Genomic DNA, 23,963 nt, shown 5'->3' on the forward strand with positions numbered 1-23,963 from the left:
CAATCAATCAAATGGGATTCATTGATTAAAGTGTACAGACATCACTCATTTATGGAATGAATTTAACTGCAATCGTTCAATTAATAAATCAAACTACATTCATTCGATGAGAAATATTGCAAATCCTATTCCAATGAATCTAGCTTTTGCCATTCATTCAATGAAGGAAACTGCACGCGGTCTTTCAATAATACAAACTGCATGCGTTGAGTAAATGAAAAAAAAGACTTCACGTGGTAATTCATATAAGAGTAGCTTTTCTCGTTGTCTCAAGCTTTACACTTTCATTAAATGAAATCAACTGCATTCATTCAATCATTGTTTCAAACTGCAATCATTTAGTCAATGAATCAAACAATACCAATCGATTCAATCAATCAGACTTAACACATTTACTTCGTGAATCAAACAGCACGCATTTATTCACTGAAATGCACTGCACGTCATAATTCAACGAGTAGAGCTTCTCTCATTCATTCAATCGGTCAAGTTTAATGCGTTCATTCAATGAAACAAGCTGCATTCATTGAATCATTGAATCTAACTACTATCACTGATGCAATGAATCTAACCTTATTCTTTGTTTCAATGGAACAAACCTAATTCACACGGTTAAAGAATGAAACTGTACACGTTTATTCAATGAAAGAGGCTGCACTTGTCAGTCAAATGACTAGAGCTCATTCGTTCAATGTCACAAGCTTCACACGTTGTCTCAATTAAACTGCAAACATTCACTCCATGAACCAAACTGCACCTGCTAATTCACTGAGTAGAGCTTTTCTCATTCATTTAAAGTGTCCATACAAACTTCATTTTGTATCAAATGCATCAAACCATATTCCTTGTTCCAATGAAACAAACATTTAGTCATTCACTTGTATAGTGAATCCTACTGCACGCTTTCATTCAATGAAACAGACTACACATGTAGAAGTACTCACGTTGGTTCAATGGTTCAAACATAACGCATTGATTCAATCAAACAAATTGCACACATTTAGTCCATGAAGCAAACAGCACTTGTCAATTCAATGAGTAGAGCTACTCTCATTCGTTCAATGTCACAAGCTTCACACATTGTCTCAAACAAACTGCACACATTCACTCCATGAACCAAACTGCACCTGTTAATACAATGAATAGAGCTTCTCTCGTTCAATCAATGAGTCACGCACAACGCCTTCATTCAATTATACAAAATTATTCGTTAAACCATTGAATTGATTCAATGAATCAAACCATAACCTTGTTCCAATGGAACAAACATTTGATCATTCACTTGTTTAGTGAATCCTACTGCACTCGTTCATTAAATGAAACAAACTGCACATGTCGAGGCCCTCATGTTGTATCAATGCCACAAGCTTAACGCATTGATTCAATCGAACAATATGCACACAAATAGCCCGTGAAGCAAACAGCAGTTGTCAATTCAATGAATACGGATACTCTCATTCGCGTTCATTCAATGCAGACTGCACACATTCATTCAATGAAAGAGGCTGCACTTGTCCATTCAATGAGTAGAGCTACTCTCATTCATTCAAAGCCACAAGATTCACGCATTGTCTCTGTCAAACTGTCCACCTTCTCTCCATGAACCAAACTGTCAGTCGTAATTCAATGAGAAGAGCTTCTCTGATTCTTTCAAAGTGTCAAGCTCACCGTTTTCATTTAATGAAACAAACCGCATCCATTGAATCATTGAATCAAACAACAATCATTGTTTCAATGAACCAAACCATATTCCTTGATTCAATGTAAGAAACGTAAACTGACTTATTTAGTGAATACTCCTACACTCGTTCATTCAGTGGAACAGACTGCAATGAGTAAAGGTTCTCTCATTCGTTTAATGCCACAAGTCTAACGCATTGATTCAATCAAACAAACTGCGCACATTTTCTCGTTGGTGGAAACTGCACGTGTTCATTCAACGACCAGAGATTTTCACTTTCATTCATTGCCTCCAGCTTAACGCTTTAAATTCAATGAATCAACCTGCATTCGTTCATCTATTCATATTTCAATCATTGATTCAATCAATCAAATGGGATTCATTGATTAAAGTGTACAGACATCACTCATTTATGGAATGAATTTAACTGCAATCGTTCAATTAATAAATCAAACTACATTCATTCGATGAGAAACATTGCAAATCCTATTCCAATGAATCTAGCTTTTGCCATTCATTCAATGAAAGAAACTGCACGCGGTCTTTCAATAATACAAACTGCATGCGTTGAGTAAATGAAAAAAAGACTTCACGTGGTAATTCATATAAGAGCAGCTTTTCTCGTTGTCTCAAGCTTTACACTTTCATTAGTTGAAATCAACTGCATTCATTCAATCATTGTTTCAAACTGCAATCATTTAGTCAATGAATCAAACAATACCAATCGATTCAATCAATCAGACTTAACACATTTACTTCGTGAATCAAACAGCACGCATTTATTCACTGAAATGCACTGCACGTCATAATTCAACGAGTAGAGCTTCTCTCATTCATTCAATCGGTCAAGTTTAATGCGTTCATTCAATGAAACAAGCTGCATTCATTGAATCATTGAATCTAACTACTATCACTGATTCAATGAATCTAACCTTATTCTTTGTTTCAATGGAACAAACCTAATTCACACGGTTAAAGAATGAAACTGTACACGTTTATTCAATGAAAGAGGCTGCACTTGTCAGTCAAATGACTAGAGCTCATTCGTTCAATGTCACAAGCTTCACACGTTGTCTCAATTAAACTGCACACATTCACTCCATGAACCAAACTGCACCTGCTAATTCAATGAGTAGAGCTTTTCTCATTCATTTAAAGTGTCCATACAAACTTCATTTTGTATCAAATGCATCAAACCATATTCCTTGTTCCAATGAAACAAACATTTAGTCATTCACTTGTATAGTGAATCCTACTGCACTCTTTCATTCAATGAAACAGACTACACATGTAGAAGTACTCACGTTGGTTCAATGGTTCAAACATAACGCATTGATTCAATCAAACAAATTGCACACATTTAGTCCATGAAGCAAACAGCACTTGTCAATTCAATGAGTAGAGCTACTCTCATTCGTTCAATGTCACAAGCTTCACACATTGTCTCAAACAAACTGCACACATTCACTCCATGAACCAAACTGCACCTGTTAATACAATGAATAGAGCTTCTCTCGTTCAATCAATGAGTCACGCACAACGCCTTCATTCAATTATACAAAATTATTCGTTAAACCATTGAATTGATTCAATGAATCAAACCATAACCTTGTTCCAATGGAACAAACATTTGATCATTCACTTGTTTAGTGAATCCTACTGCACTCGTTCATTAAATGAAACAAACTGCACATGTCGAGGCCCTCATGTTGTATCAATGCCACAAGCTTAACGCATTGATTCAATCGAACAATATGCACACAAATAGCCCGTGAAGCAAACAGCAGTTGTCAATTCAATGAATACGGATACTCTCATTCGCGTTCATTCAATGCACACTGCACACATTCATTCAATGAAAGAGGCTGCACTTGTCCATTCAATGAGTAGAGCTACTCTCATTCATTCAAAGCCACAAGATTCACGCATTGTCTCTGTCAAACTGTCCACCTTCTCTCCATGAACCAAACTGTCAGTCGTAATTCAATGAGAAGAGCTTCTCTGATTCTTTCAAAGTGTCAAGCTCACCGTTTTCATTTAATGAAACAAACCGCATCCATTGAATCATTGAATCAAACAACAATCATTGTTTCAATGAACCAAACCATATTCCTTGATTCAATGTAAGAAACGTAAACTGACTTATTTAGTGAATACTCCTACACTCGTTCATTCAGTGGAACAGACTGCAATGAGTAAAGGTTCTCTCATTCGTTTAATGCCACAAGTCTAACGCATTGATTCAATCAAACAAACTGCGCACATTTTCTCGTTGGTGGAAACTGCACGTGTTCATTCAACGACCAGAGATTTTCACTTTCATTCATTGCCTCCAGCTTAACGCTTTAAATTCAATGAATCAACCTGCATTCGTTCATCTATTCATATTTCAATCATTGATTCAATCAATCAAATGGGATTCATTGATTAAAGTGTACAGACATCACTCATTTATGGAATGAATTTAACTGCAATCGTTCAATTAATAAATCAAACTACATTCACTCGATGAGAAACATTGCAAATCCTATTCCAATGAATCTAGCTTTTGCCATTCATTCAATGAAAGAAACTGCACGCGGTCTTTCAATAATACAAACTGCATGCGTTGAGTAAATGAAAAAAAGACTTCACGTGGTAATTCATATAAGAGCAGCTTTTCTCGTTGTCTCAAGCTTTACACTTTCATTAGTTGAAATCAACTGCATTCATTCAATCATTGTTTCAAACTGCAATCATTTAGTCAATGAATCAAACAATACCAATCGATTCAATCAATCAGACTTAACACATTTACTTCGTGAATCAAACAGCACGCATTTATTCACTGAAATGCACTGCACGTCATAATTCAACGAGTAGAGCTTCTCTCATTCATTCAATCGGTCAAGTTTAATGCGTTCATTCAATGAAACAAGCTGCATTCATTGAATCATTGAATCTAACTACTATCACTGATTCAATGAATCTAACCTTATTCTTTGTTTCAATGGAACAAACCTAATTCACACGGTTAAAGAATGAAACTGTACACGTTTATTCAATGAAAGAGGCTGCACTTGTCAGTCAAATGACTAGAGCTCATTCGTTCAATGTCACAAGCTTCACACGTTGTCTCAATTAAACTGCACACATTCACTCCATGAACCAAACTGCACCTGCTAATTCAATGAGTAGAGCTTTTCTCATTCATTTAAAGTGTCCATACAAACTTCATTTTGTATCAAATGCATCAAACCATATTCCTTGTTCCAATGAAACAAACATTTAGTCATTCACTTGTATAGTGAATCCTACTGCACTCTTTCATTCAATGAAACAGACTACACATGTAGAAGTACTCACGTTGGTTCAATGGTTCAAACATAACGCATTGATTCAATCAAACAAATTGCACACATTTAGTCCATGAAGCAAACAGCACTTGTCAATTCAATGAGTAGAGCTACTCTCATTCGTTCAATGTCACAAGCTTCACACATTGTCTCAAACAAACTGCACACATTCACTCCATGAACCAAACTGCACTTGTTAATACAATGAATAGAGCTTCTCTCGTTCAATCAAAGAGTCACGCACAACGCCTTCATTCAATTATACAAAATTATTCGTTAAACCATTGAATTGATTCAATGAATCAAACCATAACCTTGTTCCAATGGAACAAACATTTGATCATTCACTTGTTTAGTGAATCCTACTGCACTCGTTCAATCAATGAAACAAACTGCACATGTCGAGGCCCTCATGTTGTGTCAATGCCACAAGCTTAACGCATTGATTCAATCGAACAATATGCACACAAATAGCCCGTGAAGCAAACAGCAGTTGACAATTCTATGAATACGGATACTCTCATCCATTCAATGTCGCGTTCATTCAATGCACACTGCACACATTCATTCAATGGAAGAGGCTGCACTTGTCCATTCAATGAGTAGAGCTACTCTCATTCATTCAAAGCCACAAGATTCAAGTCTCTGTCAAACTGTCCACCTTCTCTCCATGAACCAAACTGTCAGTCGTAATTCAATGAGAAGAGCTTCTCTGATTCTTTCAAAGTGTCAAGCTCACCGTTTTCATTTAATGAAACAAACCGCATCCATTGAATCATTGAATCAAACAACAATCATTGTTTCAATGAACCAAACCATATTCCTTGATTCAATGGAAGAAACGTAAACTGACTTATTTAGTGAATATTCCTACACTCGTTCATTCAGTGGAACAGACTGCAATGAGTAAAGGTTCTCTCATTCGTTTAATGCCACAAGTCTAACGCATTGATTCAATCAAACAAACATTTACTCGTTGGTGGAAACTGCACGTGTTCATTCAACGACCAGAGATTTTCACTTTCATTCATTGCCTCCAGCTTAACGCTTTAAATTCAATGAATCAACCTGCATTCGTTCATCTATTCATATTTCAATCATTGATTCAATCAATCAAATGGGATTCATTGATTAAAGTGTACAGACATCACTCATTTATGGAATGAATTTAACTGCAATCGTTCAATTAATAAATCAAACTACATTCATTCGATGAGAAATATTGCAAATCCTATTCCAATGAATCTAGCTTTTGCCATTCATTCAATGAAGGAAACTGCACGCGGTCTTTCAATAATACAAACTGCATGCGTTGAGTAAATGAAAAAAAAAGACTTCACGTGGTAATTCATATAAGAGTAGCTTTTCTCGTTGTCTCAAGCTTTACACTTTCATTAAATGAAATCAACTGCATTCATTCAATCATTGTTTCAAACTGCAATCATTTAGTCAATGAATCAAACAATACCAATCGATTCAATCAATCAGACTTAACACATTTACTTCGTGAATCAAACAGCACGCATTTATTCACTGAAATGCACTGCACGTCATAATTCAACGAGTAGAGCTTCTCTCATTCATTCAATCGGTCAAGTTTAATGCGTTCATTCAATGAAACAAGCTGCATTCATTGAATCATTGAATCTAACTACTATCACTGATTCAATGAATCTAACCTTATTCTTTGTTTCAATGGAACAAACCTAATTCACACGGTTAAAGAATGAAACTGTACACGTTTATTCAATGAAAGAGGCTGCACTTGTCAGTCAAATGACTAGAGCTCATTCGTTCAATGTCACAAGCTTCACACGTTGTCTCAATTAAACTGCAAACATTCACTCCATGAACCAAACTGCACCTGCTAATTCACTGAGTAGAGCTTTTCTCATTCATTTAAAGTGTCCATACAAACTTCATTTTGTATCAAATGCATCAAACCATATTCCTTGTTCCAATGAAACAAACATTTAGTCATTCACTTGTATAGTGAATCCTACTGCACGCTTTCATTCAATGAAACAGACTACACATGTAGAAGTACTCACGTTGGTTCAATGGTTCAAACATAACGCATTGATTCAATCAAACAAATTGCACACATTTAGTCCATGAAGCAAACAGCACTTGTCAATTCAATGAGTAGAGCTACTCTCATTCGTTCAATGTCACAAGCTTCACACATTGTCTCAAACAAACTGCACACATTCACTCCATGAACCAAACTGCACCTGTTAATACAATGAATAGAGCTTCTCTCGTTCAATCAATGAGTCACGCACAACGCCTTCATTCAATTATACAAAATTATTCGTTAAACCATTGAATTGATTCAATGAATCAAACCATAACCTTGTTCCAATGGAACAAACATTTGATCATTCACTTGTTTAGTGAATCCTACTGCACTCGTTCATTAAATGAAACAAACTGCACATGTCGAGGCCCTCATGTTGTATCAATGCCACAAGCTTAACGCATTGATTCAATCGAACAATATGCACACAAATAGCCCGTGAAGCAAACAGCAGTTGTCAATTCAATGAATACGGATACTCTCATTCGCGTTCATTCAATGCACACTGCACACATTCATTCAATGAAAGAGGCTGCACTTGTCCATTCAATGAGTAGAGCTACTCTCATTCATTCAAAGCCACAAGATTCACGCATTGTCTCTGTCAAACTGTCCACCTTCTCTCCATGAACCAAACTGTCAGTCGTAATTCAATGAGAAGAGCTTCTCTGATTCTTTCAAAGTGTCAAGCTCACCGTTTTCATTTAATGAAACAAACCGCATCCATTGAATCATTGAATCAAACAACAATCATTGTTTCAATGAACCAAACCATATTCCTTGATTCAATGTAAGAAACGTAAACTGACTTATTTAGTGAATACTCCTACACTCGTTCATTCAGTGGAACAGACTGCAATGAGTAAAGGTTCTCTCATTCGTTTAATGCCACAAGTCTAACGCATTGATTCAATCAAACAAACTGCGCACATTTTCTCGTTGGTGGAAACTGCACGTGTTCATTCAACGACCAGAGATTTTCACTTTCATTCATTGCCTCCAGCTTAACGCTTTAAATTCAATGAATCAACCTGCATTCGTTCATCTATTCATATTTCAATCATTGATTCAATCAATCAAATGGGATTCATTGATTAAAGTGTACAGACATCACTCATTTATGGAATGAATTTAACTGCAATCGTTCAATTAATAAATCAAACTACATTCATTCGATGAGAAACATTGCAAATCCTATTCCAATGAATCTAGCTTTTGCCATTCATTCAATGAAGGAAACTGCACGCGGTCTTTCAATAATACAAACTGCATGCGTTGAGTAAATGAAAAAAAGACTTCACGTGGTAATTCATATAAGAGCAGCTTTTCTCGTTGTCTCAAGCTTTACACTTTCATTAGTTGAAATCAACTGCATTCATTCAATCATTGTTTCAAACTGCAATCATTTAGTCAATGAATCAAACAATACCAATCGATTCAATCAATCAGACTTAACACATTTACTTCGTGAATCAAACAGCACGCATTTATTCACTGAAATGCACTGCACGTCATAATTCAACGAGTAGAGCTTCTCTCATTCATTCAATCGGTCAAGTTTAATGCGTTCATTCAATGAAACAAGCTGCATTCATTGAATCATTGAATCTAACTACTATCACTGATTCAATGAATCTAACCTTATTCTTTGTTTCAATGGAACAAACCTAATTCACACGGTTAAAGAATGAAACTGTACACGTTTATTCAATGAAAGAGGCTGCACTTGTCAGTCAAATGACTAGAGCTCATTCGTTCAATGTCACAAGCTTCACACGTTGTCTCAATTAAACTGCACACATTCACTCCATGAACCAAACTGCACCTGCTAATTCAATGAGTAGAGCTTTTCTCATTCATTTAAAGTGTCCATACAAACTTCATTTTGTATCAAATGCATCAAACCATATTCCTTGTTCCAATGAAACAAACATTTAGTCATTCACTTGTATAGTGAATCCTACTGCACTCTTTCATTCAATGAAACAGACTACACATGTAGAAGTACTCACGTTGGTTCAATGGTTCAAACATAACGCATTGATTCAATCAAACAAATTGCACACATTTAGTCCATGAAGCAAACAGCACTTGTCAATTCAATGAGTAGAGCTACTCTCATTCGTTCAATGTCACAAGCTTCACACATTGTCTCAAACAAACTGCACACATTCACTCCATGAACCAAACTGCACCTGTTAATACAATGAATAGAGCTTCTCTCGTTCAATCAATGAGTCACGCACAACGCCTTCATTCAATTATACAAAATTATTCGTTAAACCATTGAATTGATTCAATGAATCAAACCATAACCTTGTTCCAATGGAACAAACATTTGATCATTCACTTGTTTAGTGAATCCTACTGCACTCGTTCATTAAATGAAACAAACTGCACATGTCGAGGCCCTCATGTTGTATCAATGCCACAAGCTTAACGCATTGATTCAATCGAACAATATGCACACAAATAGCCCGTGAAGCAAACAGCAGTTGTCAATTCAATGAATACGGATACTCTCATTCGCGTTCATTCAATGCACACTGCACACATTCATTCAATGAAAGAGGCTGCACTTGTCCATTCAATGAGTAGAGCTACTCTCATTCATTCAAAGCCACAAGATTCACGCATTGTCTCTGTCAAACTGTCCACCTTCTCTCCATGAACCAAACTGTCAGTCGTAATTCAATGAGAAGAGCTTCTCTGATTCTTTCAAAGTGTCAAGCTCACCGTTTTCATTTAATGAAACAAACCGCATCCATTGAATCATTGAATCAAACAACAATCATTGTTTCAATGAACCAAACCATATTCCTTGATTCAATGTAAGAAACGTAAACTGACTTATTTAGTGAATACTCCTACACTCGTTCATTCAGTGGAACAGACTGCAATGAGTAAAGGTTCTCTCATTCGTTTAATGCCACAAGTCTAACGCATTGATTCAATCAAACAAACTGCGCACATTTTCTCGTTGGTGGAAACTGCACGTGTTCATTCAACGACCAGAGATTTTCACTTTCATTCATTGCCTCCAGCTTAACGCTTTAAATTCAATGAATCAACCTGCATTCGTTCATCTATTCATATTTCAATCATTGATTCAATCAATCAAATGGGATTCATTGATTAAAGTGTACAGACATCACTCATTTATGGAATGAATTTAACTGCAATCGTTCAATTAATAAATCAAACTACATTCATTCGATGAGAAACACTGCAAATCCTATTCCAATGAATCTAGCTTTTGCCATTCATTCAATGAAGGAAACTGCACGCGGTCTTTCAATAATACAAACTGCATGCGTTGAGTAAATGAAAAAAAAGACTTCACGTGGTAATTCATATAAGAGTAGCTTTTCTCGTTGTCTCAAGCTTTACACTTTCATTAAATGAAATCAACTGCATTCATTCAATCATTGTTTCAAACTGCAATCATTTAGTCAATGAATCAAACAATACCAATCGATTCAATCAATCAGACTTAACACATTTACTTCGTGAATCAAACAGCACGCATTTATTCACTGAAATGCACTGCACGTCATAATTCAACGAGTAGAGCTTCTCTCATTCATTCAATCGGTCAAGTTTAATGCGTTCATTCAATGAAACAAGCTGCATTCATTGAATCATTGAATCTAACTACTATCACTGATTCAATGAATCTAACCTTATTCTTTGTTTCAATGGAACAAACCTAATTCACACGGTTAAAGAATGAAACTGTACACGTTTATTCAATGAAAGAGGCTGCACTTGTCAGTCAAATGACTAGAGCTCATTCGTTCAATGTCACAAGCTTCACACGTTGTCTCAATTAAACTGCAAACATTCACTCCATGAACCAAACTGCACCTGCTAATTCACTGAGTAGAGCTTTTCTCATTCATTTAAAGTGTCCATACAAACTTCATTTTGTATCAAATGCATCAAACCATATTCCTTGTTCCAATGAAACAAACATTTAGTCATTCACTTGTATAGTGAATCCTACTGCACTCTTTCATTCAATGAAACAGACTACACATGTAGAAGTACTCACGTTGGTTCAATGGTTCAAACATAACGCATTGATTCAATCAAACAAATTGCACACATTTAGTCCATGAAGCAAACAGCACTTGTCAATTCAATGAGTAGAGCTACTCTCATTCGTTCAATGTCACAAGCTTCACACATTGTCTCAAACAAACTGCACACATTCACTCCATGAACCAAACTGCACCTGTTAATACAATGAATAGAGCTTCTCTCGTTCAATCAATGAGTCACGCACAACGCCTTCATTCAATTATACAAAATTATTCGTTAAACCATTGAATTGATTCAATGAATCAAACCATAACCTTGTTCCAATGGAACAAACATTTGATCATTCACTTGTTTAGTGAATCCTACTGCACTCGTTCATTCAATGAAACAAACTGCACATGTCGAGGCCCTCATGTTGTATCAATGCCACAAGCTTAACGCATTGATTCAATCGAACAATATGCACACAAATAGCCCGTGAAGCAAACAGCAGTTGTCAATTCAATGAATACGGATACTCTCATTCGCGTTCATTCAATGCACACTGCACACATTCATTCAATGAAAGAGGCTGCACTTGTCCATTCAATGAGTAGAGCTACTCTCATTCATTCAAAGCCACAAGATTCACGCATTGTCTCTGTCAAACTGTCCACCTTCTCTCCATGAACCAAACTGTCAGTCGTAATTCAATGAGAAGAGCTTCTCTGATTCTTTCAAAGTGTCAAGCTCACCGTTTTCATTTAATGAAACAAACCGCATCCATTGAATCATTGAATCAAACAACAATCATTGTTTCAATGAACCAAACCATATTCCTTGATTCAATGTAAGAAACGTAAACTGACTTATTTAGTGAATATTCCTACACTCGTTCATTCAGTGGAACAGACTGCAATGAGTAAAGGTTCTCTCATTCGTTTAATGCCACAAGTCTAACGCATTGATTCAATCAAACAAACTGCGCACATTTTCTCGTTGGTGGAAACTGCACGTGTTCATTCAACGACCAGAGATTTTCACTTTCATTCATTGCCTCCAGCTTAACGCTTTAAATTCAATGAATCAACCTGCATTCGTTCATCTATTCATATTTCAATCATTGATTCAATCAATCAAATGGGATTCATTGATTAAAGTGTACAGACATCACTCATTTATGGAATGAATTTAACTGCAATCGTTCAATTAATAAATCAAACTACATTCATTCGATGAGAAACATTGCAAATCCTATTCCAATGAATCTAGCTTTTGCCATTCATTCAATGAAGGAAACTGCACGCGGTCTTTCAATAATACAAACTGCATGCGTTGAGTAAATGAAAAAAAGACTTCACGTGGTAATTCATATAAGAGCAGCTTTTCTCGTTGTCTCAAGCTTTACACTTTCATTAAATGAAATCAACTGCATTCATTCAATCATTGTTTCAAACTGCAATCATTTAGTCAATGAATCAAACAATACCAATCGATTCAATCAATCAGACTTAACACATTTACTTCGTGAATCAAACAGCACGCATTTATTCACTGAAATGCACTGCACGTCATAATTCAACGAGTAGAGCTTCTCTCATTCATTCAATCGGTCAAGTTTAATGCGTTCATTCAATGAAACAAGCTGCATTCATTGAATCATTGAATCTAACTACTATCACTGATTCAATGAATCTAACCTTATTCTTTGTTTCAATGGAACAAACCTAATTCACACGGTTAAAGAATGAAACTGTACACGTTTATTCAATGAAAGAGGCTGCACTTGTCAGTCAAATGACTAGAGCTCATTCGTTCAATGTCACAAGCTTCACACGTTGTCTCAATTAAACTGCACACATTCACTCCATGAACCAAACTGCACCTGCTAATTCAATGAGTAGAGCTTTTCTCATTCATTTAAAGTGTCCATACAAACTTCATTTTGTATCAAATGCATCAAACCATATTCCTTGTTCCAATGAAACAAACATTTAGTCATTCACTTGTATAGTGAATCCTACTGCACTCTTTCATTCAATGAAACAGACTACACATGTAGAAGTACTCACGTTGGTTCAATGGTTCAAACATAACGCATTGATTCAATCAAACAAATTGCACACATTTAGTCCATGAAGCAAACAGCACTTGTCAATTCAATGTGTAGAGCTACTCTCATTCGTTCAATGTCACAAGCTTCACACATTGTCTCAAACAAACTGCACACATTCACTCCATGAACCAAACTGCACTTGTTAATACAATGAATAGAGCTTCTCTCGTTCAATCAAAGAGTCACGCACAACGCCTTCATTCAATTATACAAAATTATTCGTTAAACCATTGAATTGATTCAATGAATCAAACCATAACCTTGTTCCAATGGAACAAACATTTGATCATTCACTTGTTTAGTGAATCCTACTGCACTCGTTCAATCAATGAAACAAACTGCACATGTCGAGGCCCTCATGTTGTGTCAATGCCACAAGCTTAACGCATTGATTCAATCGAACAATATGCACACAAATAGCCCGTGAAGCAAACAGCAGTTGTCAATTCTATGAATACGGATACTCTCATCCATTCAATGTCGCGTTCATTCAATGCACACTGCACACATTCATTCAATGGAAGAGGCTGCACTTGTCCATTCAATGAGTAGAGCTACTCTCATTCATTCAAAGCCACAAGATTCAAGTCTCTGTCAAACTGTCCACCTTCTCTCCATGAACCAAACTGTCAGTCGTAATTCAAAGAGAAGAGCTTCTCTGATTCTTTCAAAGTGTCAAGCCCACCGTTTTCATTTAATGAAACAAACCGCATCCATTGAATCATTGAATCAAACAACAATCATTGTTTCAATGAACCAAACCATATTCCTTGATTCAATGTAAGAAACGTAAACTGACTTATTTAGTGAATACTCCTACACTCGTTCATTCAGTGGAACAGACTGCAATGAGTAAAGGTTCTCTCATTCGTTTAATGCCACAAGTCTAACGCATTGATTCAATCAAACAAACTGCGCACATTTTCTCGTTGGTGGAAACTGCACGTGTTCATTCAACGACCAGAGATTTTCACTTTCATTCATTGCCTCCAGCTTAACGCTTTAAATTCAATGAATCAACCTGCATTCGTTCATCTATTCATATTTCAATCATTGATTCAATCAATCAAATGGGATTCATTGATTAAAGTGTACAGACATCACTCATTTATGGAATGAATTTAACTGCAATCGTTCAATTAATAAATCAAACTACATTCATTCGATGAGAAACATTGCAAATCCTATTCCAATGAATCTAGCTTTTGCCATTCATTCAATGAAGGAAACTGCACGCGGTCTTTCAATAATACAAACTGCATGCGTTGAGTAAATGAAAAAAAGACTTCACGTGGTAATTCATATAAGAGCAGCTTTTCTCGTTGTCTCAAGCTTTACACTTTCATTAAATGAAATCAACTGCATTCATTCAATCATTGTTTCAAACTGCAATCATTTAGTCAATGAATCAAACAATACCAATCGATTCAATCAATCAGACTTAACACATTTACTTCGTGAATCAAACAGCACGCATTTATTCACTGAAATGCACTGCACGTCATAATTCAACGAGTAGAGCTTCTCTCATTCATTCAATCGGTCAAGTTTAATGCGTTCATTCAATGAAACAAGCTGCATTCATTGAATCATTGAATCTAACTACTATCACTGATTCAATGAATCTAACCTTATTCTTTGTTTCAATGGAACAAACCTAATTCACACGGTTAAAGAATGAAACTGTACACGTTTATTCAATGAAAGAGGCTGCACTTGTCAGTCAAATGACTAGAGCTCATTCGTTCAATGTCACAAGCTTCACACGTTGTCTCAATTAAACTGCACACATTCACTCCATGAACCAAACTGCACCTGCTAATTCAATGAGTAGAGCTTTTCTCATTCATTTAAAGTGTCCATACAAACTTCATTTTGTATCAAATGCATCAAACCATATTCCTTGTTCCAATGAAACAAACATTTAGTCATTCACTTGTATAGTGAATCCTACTGCACTCTTTCATTCAATGAAACAGACTACACATGTAGAAGTACTCACGTTGGTTCAATGGTTCAAACATAACGCATTGATTCAATCAAACAAATTGCACACATTTAGTCCATGAAGCAAACAGCACTTGTCAATTCAATGAGTAGAGCTACTCTCATTCGTTCAATGTCACAAGCTTCACACATTGTCTCAAACAAACTGCACACATTCACTCCATGAACCAAACTGCACTTGTTAATACAATGAATAGAGCTTCTCTCGTTCAATCAATGAGTCACGCACAACGCCTTCATTCAATTATACAAAATTATTCGTTAAACCATTGAATTGATTCAATGAATCAAACCATAACCTTGTTCCAATGGAACAAACATTTGATCATTCACTTGTTTAGTGAATCCTACTGCACTCGTTCAATCAATGAAACAAACTGCACATGTCGAGGCCCTCATGTTGTGTCAATGCCACAACCTTAACGCATTGATTCAATCGAACAATATGCACACAAATAGCCCGTGAAGCAAACAGCAGTTGTCAATTCTATGAATACGGGTACTCTCATCCATTCAATGTCGCGTTCATTCAATGCACACTGCACACATTCATTCAATGGAAGAGGCTGCACTTGTCCATTCAATGAGTAGAGCTACTCTCATTCATTCAAAGCCACAAGATTCACGCATTGTCTCTGTCAAACTGTCCACCTTCTCTCCATGAACCAAACTGTCAGTCGTAATTCAATGAGAAGAGCTTCTCTGATTCTTTCAAAGTGTCAAGCTCACCGTTTTCATTTAATGAAACAAACCGCATCCATTGAATCATTGAATCAAACAACAATCATTGTTTCAATGAACCAAACCATATTCCTTGATTCAATGTAAGAAACGTAAACTGACTTATTTAGTGAATATTCCTACAATCGTTCATTCAGTGGAACAGACTGCAATGAGTAAAGGTTCTCTCATTCGTTTAATGCCACAAGTCTAACGCATTGATTCAATCAAACAAACTGCGCACATTTACTCGTTGGTGGAAACTGCACGTGTTCATTCAACGACCAGAGATTTTCACTTTCATTCATTGCCTCCAGCTTAACGCTTTAAATTCAATGAATCAACCTGCATTCGTTCATCTATTCATATTTCAATCATTGATTCAATCAATCAAATGGGATTCATTGATTAAAGTGTACAGACATCACTCATTTATGGAATGAATTTAACTGCAATCGTTCAATTAATAAATCAAACTACATTCATTCGATGAGAAATATTGCAAATCCTATTCCAATGAATCTAGCTTTTGCCATTCATTCAATGAAGGAAACTGCACGCGGTCTTTCAATAATACAAACTGCATGCGTTGAGTAAATGAAAAAAAAGACTTCACGTGGTAATTCATATAAGAGTAGCTTTTCTCGTTGTCTCAAGCTTTACACTTTCATTAAATGAAATCAACTGCATTCATTCAATCATTGTTTCAAACTGCAATCATTTAGTCAATGAATCAAACAATACCAATCGATTCAATCAATCAGACTTAACACATTTACTTCGTGAATCAAACAGCACGCATTTATTCACTGAAATGCACTGCACGTCATAATTCAACGAGTAGAGCTTCTCTCATTCATTCAATCGGTCAAGTTTAATGCGTTCATTCAATGAAACAAGCTGCATTCATTGAATCATTGAATCTAACTACTATCACTGATTCAATGAATCTAACCTTATTCTTTGTTTCAATGGAACAAACCTAATTCATACGGTTAAAGAATGAAACTGTACACGTTTATTCAATGAAAGAGGCTGCACTTGTCAGTCAAATGACTAGAGCTCATTCGTTCAATGTCACAAGCTTCACACGTTGTCTCAATTAAACTGCAAACATTCACTCCATGAACCAAACTGCACCTGCTAATTCACTGAGTAGAGCTTTTCTCATTCATTTAAAGTGTCCATACAAACTTCATTTTGTATCAAATGCATCAAACCATATTCCTTGTTCCAATGAAACAAACATTTAGTCATTCACTTGTATAGTGAATCCTACTGCACTCTTTCATTCAATGAAACAGACTACACATGTAGAAGTACTCACGTTGGTTCAATGGTTCAAACATAACGCATTGATTCAATCAAACAAATTGCACACATTTAGTCCATGAAGCAAACAGCACTTGTCAATTCAATGAGTAGAGCTACTCTCATTCGTTCAATGTCACAAGCTTCACACATTGTCTCAAACAAACTGCACACATTCACTCCATGAACCAAACTGCACTTGTTAATACAATGAATAGAGCTTCTCTCGTTCAATCAAAGCGTCACGCACAACGCCTTCATTCAATTATACAAAATTAATCGTTAAACCATTGAATTGATTCAATGAATCAAACCTTGTTCCAATGGAACAAACATTTGATCATTCACTTGTTTAGTGAATCCTACTGCACTCGTTCAATCAATGAAACAAACTGCACATGTCGAGGCCCTCATGTTGTATCAATGCCACAAGCTTAACGCATTGATTCAATCGAACAATATGCACACAAATAGCCCGTGAAGCAAACAGCAGTTGTCAATTCTATGAATACGGATACTCTCATCCATTCAATGTCGCGTTCATTCAATGCACACTGCACACATTCATTCAATGGAAGAGGCTGCACTTGTCCATTCAATGAGTAGAGCTACTCTCATTCATTCAAAGCCACAAGATTCAAGTCTCTGTCAAACTGTCCACCTTCTCTCCATGAACCAAACTGTCAGTCGTAATTCAATGAGAAGAGCTTCTCTGATTCTTTCAAAGTGTCAAGCTCACCGTTTTCATTTAATGAAACAAACCGCATCCATTGAATCATTGAATCAAACAACAATCATTGTTTCAATGAACCAAACCATATTCCTTGATTCAATGTAAGAAACGTAAACTGACTTATTTAGTGAATATTCCTACACTCGTTCATTCAGTGGAACAGACTGCAATGAGTAAAGGTTCTCTCATTCGTTTAATGCCACAAGTCTAACGCATTGATTCAATCAAACAAACATTTACTCGTTGGTGGAAACTGCACGTGTTCATTCAACGACCAGAGATTTTCACTTTCATTCATTGCCTCCAGCTTAACACTTTAAATTCAATGAATCAACCTGCATTCGTTCATCTATTCATATTTCAATCATTGATTCAATCAATCAAATGGGATTCATTGATTAAAGTGTACAGACATCACTCATTTATGGAATGAATTTAACTGCAATCGTTCAATTAATAAATCAAACTACATTCATTCGATGAGAAACATTGCAAATCCTATTCCAATGAATCTAGCTTTTGCCATTCATTCAATGAAGAAACTGCACGCGGTCTTTCAATAATACAAACTGCATGCGTTGAGTAAATGAAAAAAAGACTTCACGTGGTAATTCATATAAGAGCAGCTTTTCTCGTTGTCTCAAGCTTTACACTTTCATTAATTGAAATCAACTGCATTCATTCAATCATTGTTTCAAACTGCAATCATTTAGTCAATGAATCAAACAATACCAATCGATTCAATCAATCAGACTTAACACATTTACTTCGTGAATCAAACAGCACGCATTTATTCACTGAAATGCACTGCACGTCATAATTCAACGAGTAGAGCTTCTCTCATTCATTCAATCGGTCAAGTTTAATGCGTTCATTCAATGAAACAAGCTGCATTCATTGAATCATTGAATCTAACTACTATCACTGATTCAATGAATCTAACCTTATTCTTTGTTTCAATGGAACAAACCTAATTCACACGGTTAAAGAATGAAACTGTACACGTTTATTCAATGAAAGAGGCTGCACTTGTCAGTCAAATGACTAGAGCTCATTCGTTCAATGTCACAAGCTTCACACGTTGTCTCAATTAAACTGCACACATTCACTCCATGAACCAAACTGCACCTGCTAATTCAATGAGTAGAGCTTTTCTCATTCATTTAAAGTGTCCATACAAACTTCATTTTGTATCAAATGCATCAAACCATATTCCTTGTTCCAATGAAACAAACATTTAGTCATTCACTTGTATAGTGAATCCTACTGCACTCTTTCATTCAATGAAACAGACTACACATGTAGAAGTACTCACGTTGGTTCAATGGTTCAAACATAACGCATTGATTCAATCAAACAAATTGCACACATTTAGTCCATGAAGCAAACAGCACTTGTCAATTCAATGAGTAGAGCTACTCTCATTCGTTCAATGTCACAAGCTTCACACATTGTCTCAAACAAACTGCACACATTCACTCCATGAACCAAACTGCACTTGTTAATACAATGAATAGAGCTTCTCTCGTTCAATCAAAGAGTCACGCACAACGCCTTCATTCAATTATACAAAATTATTCGTTAAACCATTGAATTGATTCAATGAATCAAACCATAACCTTGTTCCAATGGAACAAACATTTGATCATTCACTTGTTTAGTGAATCCTACTGCACTCGTTCAATCAATGAAACAAACTGCACATGTCGAGGCCCTCATGTTGTGTCAATGCCACAAGCTTAACGCATTGATTCAATCGAACAATATGCACACAAATAGCCCGTGAAGCAAACAGCAGTTGTCAATTCTATGAATACGGATACTCTCATCCATTCAATGTCGCGTTCATTCAATGCACACTGCACACATTCATTCAATGGAAGAGGCTGCACTTGTCCATTCAATGAGTAGAGCTACTCTCATTCATTCAAAGCCGCAAGATTCAAGTCTCTGTCAAACTGTCCACCTTCTCTCCATGAACCAAACTGTCAGTCGTAATTCAAAGAGAAGAGCTTCTCTGATTCTTTCAAAGTGTCAAGCTCACCGTTTTCATTTAATGAAACAAACCGCATCCATTGAATCATTGAATCAAACAACAATCATTGTTTCAATTAACCAAACCATATTCCTTGATTCAATGTAAGAAACGTAAACTGACTTATTTAGTGAATACTCCTACACTCGTTCATTCAGTGGAACAGACTGCAATGAGTAAAGGTTCTCTCATTCGTTTAATGCCACAAGTCTAACGCATTGATTCAATCAAACAAACTGCGCACATTTTCTCGTTGGTGGAAACTGCACGTGTTCATTCAACGACCAGAGATTTTCACTTTCATTCATTGCCTCCAGCTTAACGCTTTAAATTCAATGAATCAACCTGCATTCGTTCATCTATTCATATTTCAATCATTGATTCAATCAATCAAATGGGATTCATTGATTAAAGTGTACAGACATCACTCATTTATGGAATGAATTTAACTGCAATCGTTCAATTAATAAATCAAACTACATTCATTCGATGAGAAATATTGCAAATCCTATTCCAATGAATCTAGCTTTTGCCATTCATTCAATGAAGGAAACTGCACGCGGTCTTTCAATAATACAAACTGCATGCGTTGAGTAAATGAAAAAAAAAGACTTCACGTGGTAATTCATATAAGAGTAGCTTTTCTCGTTGTCTCAAGCTTTACACTTTCATTAAATGAAATCAACTGCATTCATTCAATCATTGTTTCAAACTGCAATCATTTAGTCAATGAATCAAACAATACCAATCGATTCAATCAATCAGACTTAACACATTTACTTCGTGAATCAAACAGCACGCATTTATTCACTGAAATGCACTGCACGTCATAATTCAACGAGTAGAGCTTCTCTCATTCATTCAATCGGTCAAGTTTAATGCGTTCATTCAATGAAACAAGCTGCATTCATTGAATCATTGAATCTAACTACTATCACTGATGCAATGAATCTAACCTTATTCTTTGTTTCAATGGAACAAACCTAATTCACACGGTTAAAGAATGAAACTGTACACGTTTATTCAATGAAAGAGGCTGCACTTGTCAGTCAAATGACTAGAGCTCATTCGTTCAATGTCACAAGCTTCACACGTTGTCTCAATTAAACTGCAAACATTCACTCCATGAACCAAACTGCACCTGCTAATTCACTGAGTAGAGCTTTTCTCATTCATTTAAAGTGTCCATACAAACTTCATTTTGTATCAAATGCATCAAACCATATTCCTAGTTCCAATGAAACAAACATTTAGTCATTCACTTGTATAGTGAATCCTACTGCACGCTTTCATTCAATGAAACAGACTACACATGTAGAAGTACTCACGTTGGTTCAATGGTTCAAACATAACGCATTGATTCAATCAAACAAATTGCACACATTTAGTCCATGAAGCAAACAGCACTTGTCAATTCAATGAGTAGAGCTACTCTCATTCGTTCAATGTCACAAGCTTCACACATTGTCTCAAACAAACTGCACACATTCACTCCATGAACCAAACTGCACCTGTTAATACAATGAATAGAGCTTCTCTCGTTCAATCAATGAGTCACGCACAACGCCTTCATTCAATTATACAAAATTATTCGTTAAACCATTGAATTGATTCAATGAATCAAACCATAACCTTGTTCCAATGGAACAAACATTTGATCATTCACTTGTTTAGTGAATCCTACTGCACTCGTTCATTAAATGAAACAAACTGCACATGTCGAGGCCCTCATGTTGTATCAATGCCACAAGCTTAACGCATTGATTCAATCGAACAATATGCACACAAATAGCCCGTGAAGCAAACAGCAGTTGTCAATTCAATGAATACGGATACTCTCATTCGCGTTCATTCAATGCAGACTGCACACATTCATTCAATGAAAGAGGCTGCACTTGTCCATTCAATGAGTAGAGCTACTCTCATTCATTCAAAGCCACAAGATTCACGCATTGTCTCTGTCAAACTGTCCACCTTCTCTCCATGAACCAAACTGTCAGTCGTAATTCAATGAGAAGAGCTTCTCTGATTCTTTCAAAGTGTCAAGCTCACCGTTTTCATTTAATGAAACAAACCGCATCCATTGAATCATTGAATCAAACAACAATCATTGTTTCAATGAACCAAACCATATTCCTTGATTCAATGTAAGAAACGTAAACTGACTTATTTAGTGAATACTCCTACACTCGTTCATTCAGTGGAACAGACTGCAATGAGTAAAGGTTCTCTCATTCGTTTAATGCCACAAGTCTAACGCATTGATTCAATCAAACAAACTGCGCACATTTTCTCGTTGGTGGAAACTGCACGTGTTCATTCAACGACCAGAGATTTTCACTTTCATTCATTGCCTCCAGCTTAACGCTTTAAATTCAATGAATCAACCTGCATTCGTTCATCTATTCATATTTCAATCATTGATTCAATCAATCAAATGGGATTCATTGATTAAAGTGTACAGACATCACTCATTTATGGAATGAATTTAACTGCAATCGTTCAATTAATAAATCAAACTACATTCATTCGATGAGAAACATTGCAAATCCTATTCCAATGAATCTAGCTTTTGCCATTCATTCAATGAAAGAAACTGCACGCGGTCTTTCAATAATACAAACTGCATGCGTTGAGTAAATGAAAAAAAGACTTCACGTGGTAATTCATATAAGAGCAGCTTTTCTCGTTGTCTCAAGCTTTACACTTTCATTAGTTGAAATCAACTGCATTCATTCAATCATTGTTTCAAACTGCAATCATTTAGTCAATGAATCAAACAATACCAATCGATTCAATCAATCAGACTTAACACATTTACTTCGTGAATCAAACAGCACGCATTTATTCACTGAAATGCACTGCACGTCATAATTCAACGAGTAGAGCTTCTCTCATTCATTCAATCGGTCAAGTTTAATGCGTTCATTCAATGAAACAAGCTGCATTCATTGAATCATTGAATCTAACTACTATCACTGATTCAATGAATCTAACCTTATTCTTTGTTTCAATGGAACAAACCTAATTCACACGGTTAAAGAATGAAACTGTACACGTTTATTCAATGAAAGAGGCTGCACTTGTCAGTCAAATGACTAGAGCTCATTCGTTCAATGTCACAAGCTTCACACGTTGTCTCAATTAAACTGCACACATTCACTCCATGAACCAAACTGCACCTGCTAATTCAATGAGTAGAGCTTTTCTCATTCATTTAAAGTGTCCATACAAACTTCATTTTGTATCAAATGCATCAAACCATATTCCTTGTTCCAATGAAACAAACATTTAGTCATTCACTTGTATAGTGAATCCTACTGCACTCTTTCATTCAATGAAACAGACTACACATGTAGAAGTACTCACGTTGGTTCAATGGTTCAAACATAACGCATTGATTCAATCAAACAAATTGCACACATTTAGTCCATGAAGCAAACAGCACTTGTCAATTCAATGAGTAGAGCTACTCTCATTCGTTCAATGTCACAAGCTTCACACATTGTCTCAAACAAACTGCACACATTCACTCCATGAACCAAACTGCACCTGTTAATACAATGAATAGAGCTTCTCTCGTTCAATCAATGAGTCACGCACAACGCCTTCATTCAATTATACAAAATTATTCGTTAAACCATTGAATTGATTCAATGAATCAAACCATAACCTTGTTCCAATGGAACAAACATTTGATCATTCACTTGTTTAGTGAATCCTACTGCACTCGTTCATTAAATGAAACAAACTGCACATGTCGAGGCCCTCATGTTGTATCAATGCCACAAGCTTAACGCATTGATTCAATCGAACAATATGCACACAAATAGCCCGTGAAGCAAACAGCAGTTGTCAATTCAATGAATACGGATACTCTCATTCGCGTTCATTCAATGCAGACTGCACACATTCATTCAAT

Source organism: Hemiscyllium ocellatum, chromosome 11 (assembly GCF_020745735.1).
Source record: "Hemiscyllium ocellatum isolate sHemOce1 chromosome 11, sHemOce1.pat.X.cur, whole genome shotgun sequence".
NCBI classification, from domain to species: Eukaryota; Metazoa; Chordata; class Chondrichthyes; order Orectolobiformes; family Hemiscylliidae; genus Hemiscyllium; species Hemiscyllium ocellatum.